We start from the raw sequence: 6590 nt of genomic DNA on the forward strand, positions 1-6590 counted from the left end.
TCTGCAGTTGTACTTGATAATAGTATGCATGGGTGTCCTTCAAGGTGAGCTCGTCGTCCGTGAGTGTTACACAACTCTCTGGGTCCTTTGCAGCAGACTTGAGGGGTATATCGCGCAGCTTGTATGGGCACTTGACTTCCACAACGCCTTTCCCGCAGCAAGCGCACTCAACAAGAAGGTCGGGTGTGGCCGCAAGGAACGGGCGTCCCTTCGCAATCATAAGGCCAGGCCTCCTAAAAGTGACACACTCGTGCCCCGCTGTGGCGAGTGCTTCGTAAGCTGCAATGGCCTTCGGCTCATTTTCAATTCCGTACCTGGTTGCTGCTGTCGAAAAGCGGTTCCTTTGAGGATAGCATATCCGCTCGAGGAGGGATTGCGAGGGATCTGCCAAACTTGTGTGGCAAATGGACCTCAAGTTGGAGGCCGTGACACGGCCGCTTCGGTATTTGTACCAAAGGACACTGTCACTTTGCCGACGCGTCTTCTGCTCGATGGCCACAATGGTTGAGTCGTCCATCTCGAGCAGCTCGGCCAGACTTGCCGTCTTTGCTTGCAACTCCTCCCAGGTCAGGTCACAGGCATTAGGATCAAACAGCTGTAGCAAATAAGATGCAGTGCATCTGCTGATCTTTGGTACATACATGTCACTATATCTAGGATCAGTAGCGGCTACTGCTGGACGAAGGCCAGAGTTAGTGACATTGTCGAAAAGGACTTTCCACTCGTCTTCATTTGGAGCTGGGGCCCTGACACGTACTTGTTTCGGAGGAAGTGGGGTAACCTCGTGGCTCAGTCGCCTCTTTTTCATTACAGACGAGGAAAAATCCATGTCTGCAACGGGCACGGAAACGAGACTCTTCACATGTGCTGGTAGCCGCACACTCTTGCTGTCCGTGCATGATGCCTCATCCCTCATTTGAAGGCCTACCTCGAAATAAAATAAAATTGACGCGACGTGAGAGCATGCTTCGCCGTGTCCTGCCATGCAGGTGCAGTGGGCGATCACCACTTCGCCGTCTTTCTTCATTAGCAACCAGACCTTGAGGGGTGGTGCCGAGAGGCTCTGGGAGCGGTTCACCTGCAACAAGCACAAACAGCGGGGGGTTTTCAAACTGGACAATGTTTTATTTTTATAGCGGCGAACTACGTTTTAAAGGATGAGACACATGCAAACACAACCATAACGTAGCACACATTACGAAATAATATTAAGCACTAATTTTTCGAGCACGCAGTGATGTGCTACAGTATTTTAATTTTCACTAATTAAAGACATCACATGTTATTTCTGTAAATTAGCGTGTCTTACCTCGGAAACAACGACGACTGCGTCGGCGCCGATGGTCTTCAGAGAGGGCTCCTTCACCCAGCCGCTGGTTAGGTAGTTGTGAACCTCCAACGACTTGTAGGCTTTCATCTCTTTTCTGGTCAAGTAGCTTGTCTTCCTTACGAGGTAGTCGATGATGTCGCCGGCATCAAGCTGAGGCCACAGCTTCCAGTCCTTTTTCAGGTCTGTAGCCTTCAACGTGAACGGATCAAGTCCACCACACATCGCGATTTTCGCTTCGTAGCGACGGCGTTCTTCTCCTTGGAGTTCATTGTGATAACAGGTGGAACCGGAGCTCGAAGCCCTCGAGTTGGCCATAGAGCACCCAACACGAAGCAGTCGTCGTCAGCACCCACAAGACAGCGTCAAAACTGGTCACAATCGCAAAAGAGGAACCACGTGCAATCGTGTTCGCAACCGGCGGCTCCGTGCAGTGGGCTGCGGTGGCTCCGTGCGCTACTAAGCGTCGCACGCGCCGTCTGCTAGCAATAACAAAAAACTGGCGCGGTGTGGGCGCGGCTGTTCTGGTGACGTTAGATGAAAACTACCTATATATATACACCAACTCATGTTTACAAACAAACCGGCGCCCCTAGCGGACGCCACCGGCGCCGCGCATGCGGGATGGGGGTTTGGGCAAGAAGCTCGCCGTCGCCCATAAACAAACCATTCGAATGCGGTGTTGTCGGCATCGGTGTGAGTCCCCCTGCCCTTTTTCGCGTTCGAATTGTTGATTCTACGTCTTCCTGGCGATGTCTGACTACTTGAGCGGCGTCAGCGAAATGACCCATGCTCGTTACACCACAAAACTTAACGTGAATACTGTGACATGCGGTGATTCATTCCGCGTGGACGCCGCAGAATGTACGCTAAAGCCTGATTCGCATGATAAGATTTCGCTCGAAATTTTCAGTCGCGACGCCGCTCGGGCTGCAAAACCGTGAACCGTAGCTGAGATGGTCGACGTAGATACTGAAAATCGCAAGCAGAATCGGACCAAATGAATTAGGGATAACAAGTCGACGATCGCCACTGGTAACAATGATCAACATCTCCTTATATCTAATGTTTACATCAAGCCTGTTTACCAACCTTCAAATTTAAGTCTTTAAAACCTGCACTTACTTCTTATCGCAAGTACCGGGCCAATATGTGGTCCACGGGCCGGTGTCGTCTAAAAGAGCAGACGACAAGCAGAAACATTTGAAAGAGCAGACGACAGTTCGAACAATCAGGCGGCCACTTAAACTTGAAGACGCACTGAACGTTGTCCGCAGGTGGTCCGCATAACTTGACGGTTTTCTGGCGTTCATATTGGAACAAAACAAATAAATCTGATGGAAGTATCCGTGAATTCAACCCAAAGTGCTTCCCGCCAAGCAATCGTTGTCCGACGGCGTCTGCTTTTCCCTTTTCACGGCACATATCCAGATTCTCGGACGAACCGGGCACGTTAAACTGACCTTCAAACCTTTCTCGACACTTCTGGTACGGCCCCAGTCGCGACGTTTTGACGAGAAGACAGGTTTTTGTCTGGTTCCTTTCAAAACAACGCAGGAATACACCTCTGGCATGGGAACTTCTGCCCACAGCCCCAGACCGGAAGTGCGACCAACGCGCCACCATAGCGCCGTGACGTCACAGAGTTGAGTTCGTGTCAACGTTACTAGATTACCTCAGTTGTGGAACTCAAGCGGAAGGGGGTACCCCCCTCTCTCACTTCAATCCGCCAAGTGTCGCTCGAAGCGCCATCTAGATTTTCGTTTCATAACTGTGCGTTCCAAAGAGCAGAGATGAAGCGCCATCTAGACGCCGTGCTTCGAAACGTACGTAGCGATCCCGACCCGATTTCACCGGGCCCGATTCCCATAGAATATAGAATACGCTGCAGTTACCAAAGTAGCCGTCCGGCGGCGCCTCGAGCGACGCTTGGCGAGTCGTGGTGAGTGAAGGGGTACTGTTCGTGCATGCAGCGTCTATGAGCAGTTCCGTAACTGAGCTAATCTAATAACGTTGGTTCGTGTATATATCTAGTTAATCTGATATGACAACGCTTAAACATTATTTATGATAGTTTTAATTTCTGTAGTTTACTAAGTAAGCAAACTGAATGTGCGGAGAAACTTTCGCCCTACCACATTATGCTATAAATAATATGACCATTTAAGTTGTAGCGAACTTTATGTGGACTAGAAACCAATGAAAACTATGATCATGTTACAAAAATAACAAATATTTGAGTAAAAAAGGAAATGAAAGAGAAATGCGTCGTAAAATGGGTGGTGCTAACACGTCTTACTTTTTAAACGCACTGCTGGATATGCCGAAATCAAATATGTCAAAAATGTATTGCATATTTAATAATGTTTATAAAGCTTTATATAAAAAGTTTTAAAAAACAAAACAAAAATATGTTTGAATGAGGTTGGATTTTTTTTTATCTTTAGATTTTGTTCTTAAGTTTACGGCGTTGTATCTTGTATATACACTATACTTAAATGAACAATGTTCTGATCTTTCATAGGCTTAGATACAAGCTTGCATGATATGTGTTTCTTATGCCTTAAATAATTGTACATTCATTGCCAGCTCGATTCAAACTTGGCTCATGATTTTCAAAGGTGCCTAGATTAAAAACTTTGATTTCATAAAATAAAATACAAAAAACACTTCTGGAGAATTTCTGGAGAGATGCGAAGTTTGAGAGCAATAATAAAATATATAATTGTTCTAGAGAACGACACATAAACGTTGCGAAACTCCAAAATGTGTGACTCGTGAAAACTGCGAAAATCGCAAGACGAACCTACTGCCATTTCGAAGCCAAAAACTCAAGAGCAAACACGTTTACGCAGTTCTGATTTGCAGTATTTTTCTGATCACTCATTTTGCACCAAGATATATATATTTTTTTTTTTCTTTTGCTGAGGACTTATCACTTCTTTTTTGCACCATTTGAGATGAACCATTCTGTCACAAATTTATGTATTCTTTTTTTTAATCCATCAGAAACTGGAACAGTCTAGCTAGGACCTTTTTTAGCTAATCCAGGGTTTAATTTTGTTTTCAATTGTATATTTTGTTTCCTCTCTCTAATAATATTTGTCTCATATTGTGTATTCTTTATTTGTTTCAAAACCTGCAAAAATGTCAAGGTGATCACCAGTACTTTAAAGTACAAAATGAATAAGAAATATAATAGAATTTTTTTAATGAGACATGAAGATATTTGTTAAACCCCGAGAAAAAATGAAAAGGGGACAACTCAACGACGTCTCGAATTCCTTTGACTCCGGGTTTTGTAAATAAGACTCTTCACCAGGGCAAGCCTGCACCATTACATTTAATCTAGGAGAGATGATGAGATCGCTGAGGACAATTATATCGGAAATGGCAAAAAGGTAGGCTTCGCTACCCTCTTTTTTTTTTTTTTTTGCTTTAGCCTGTTTTAAAAACGTGGATGTATAACATTGCTTTATAATGGGAAGCTTAAAAACAAAACCTCTCGAATCACGGAACTAAATACTTCGTCTCATGACGTTGTATGGTGCATAAAAGACGACTGGATAAACCTGCTTCAAAAATACCTGATTATATTAAATCGTTTAGGAATAAGGACTCCAAATGAAATCAGCGAAAACTAGAACACGCGCGACGAAGTGCTTGTTTTTGATCCGTTACTACACACCAATTACACACCAACATACCACACACCAATTGCCAAAAGCAAACGGGAATTCTGAGATTTCTTACAGACAATTTTTCTAATCGCGGCATCTTCAAGGGACCCTAAAGTTTCTGGTTCAACTCACAATTTTTCACTTGAATGCGAAATATATGGTTGCCGATTCAATATATCGGGACGCAAAGTAGTCCAGATTAATTGATCGGGTGTCACTTAAGATGCGTTTGTAATATTTTCAGCTGGATGATTTGGAATTTTTAATTATGTTAACTGATAATTACGTGGTGATATGTTTCTCATTGCACGAAGTGTTCCTAAGTATATAGTCCTGTTCTCCGCTTATCAATGTTCGCTTACAGACATTGTTCGCGAAAGCAATAAGTGACGAAATGACGACAAAAATAAGATAAACAGAAGGAAGCCTAGAGGTTTTGCAGTAGGGGGGTCAAATATACAACAAGCAAAACAAAAATGTCTTTTTTTTTGCCTGTCCACTTCACTTTTTTTTTTTTTTTTTTTTTTTTTTTTCTTGACAGTCAAGTCTGCATTGTTGTCGTAGGTCGTTTCCCGGTCTGCGACGCGCCTCAGTGTGGCATCCAATCCTAACTTCCGTTTGACGATTTTTCTCTCAAAAAATCGTCAAACAAAAGGGGTGGTCCCTTTTGTTTGACGATGTTTTGAGAGAAACTCTCTCCCCTCGCCTTTGGGAAGGCGAGGGGAAACATTTCATTGCACGAACTTCGGGGTGAAATATGAGTCACAATCGGCGAAAAAAAGCGATGTTTATGAAAGATGTGGTTGTGTTGTCCCTGTTTTAATTGTTTTATTCTTTCTTCATCCATGATTAAAAAAAAGTCACCGTAGCTTATCGGAGCTGTTAAGAGGGCGCGGTACCTCTATTTATTCGTCCGTTTCAGCCACCAGATGGCGCGCGGCTCGAAACGTGGTTGAACGCGCAACTTCTAGATGGCGCCAGTACCGAGGTGTGAAAAGGCCCGCGTTATCCGCTGCGTGAAATAGATCCCGAAATGTGCCGTGTTCTCCCGGCGGAGGAAGTTTTTCCCTCCCTCGCGCGCGCTTGGTATGTACCAGTGTTGCGGAATGGGCACCCCCATTCCATTCCAATTCCATTCCGGGGAATTAAAGTTTTCGATAATTCCATTCCTTTCAATTCCTAGGAATGGGGACACTGGACCCATTCCCACTCCTGGAATGGCTGTATCGTTCCATTCCATTCCTCTAATTCCCAAACGTTAAAAGTGTCACTTGACAGCTGCATTACATTGCAGGGTTGGGTAGAAATATTCAAAAATGTATTTGCAAATACAAATACTGGGTTAGATGAAAATAGGTGCCAAGATACTGATACTCACGTCTCAAATATTTCTGTAAAAATGTATCGCGATACGTATCGGAAATACATTTTAAAAAAAGCCAAAAAGTCTTTGGAAATACAAATACAAGAATATATTTTAGGGAGGGCAGAAATGAAAATCTGATAATGCAATACATTTTTCAAATTTCTTTGAGACGTCAACTGAGATGAGGCTTTAAAGGGATGCTGAACCGAAATTTGGA

The sequence above is a fragment of the Ixodes scapularis genome, unplaced genomic scaffold (assembly GCF_016920785.2).
Source record: "Ixodes scapularis isolate PalLabHiFi unplaced genomic scaffold, ASM1692078v2 PGA_scaffold6__148_contigs__length_123643588, whole genome shotgun sequence".
In the NCBI taxonomy this organism is placed as follows: domain Eukaryota; kingdom Metazoa; phylum Arthropoda; class Arachnida; order Ixodida; family Ixodidae; genus Ixodes; species Ixodes scapularis.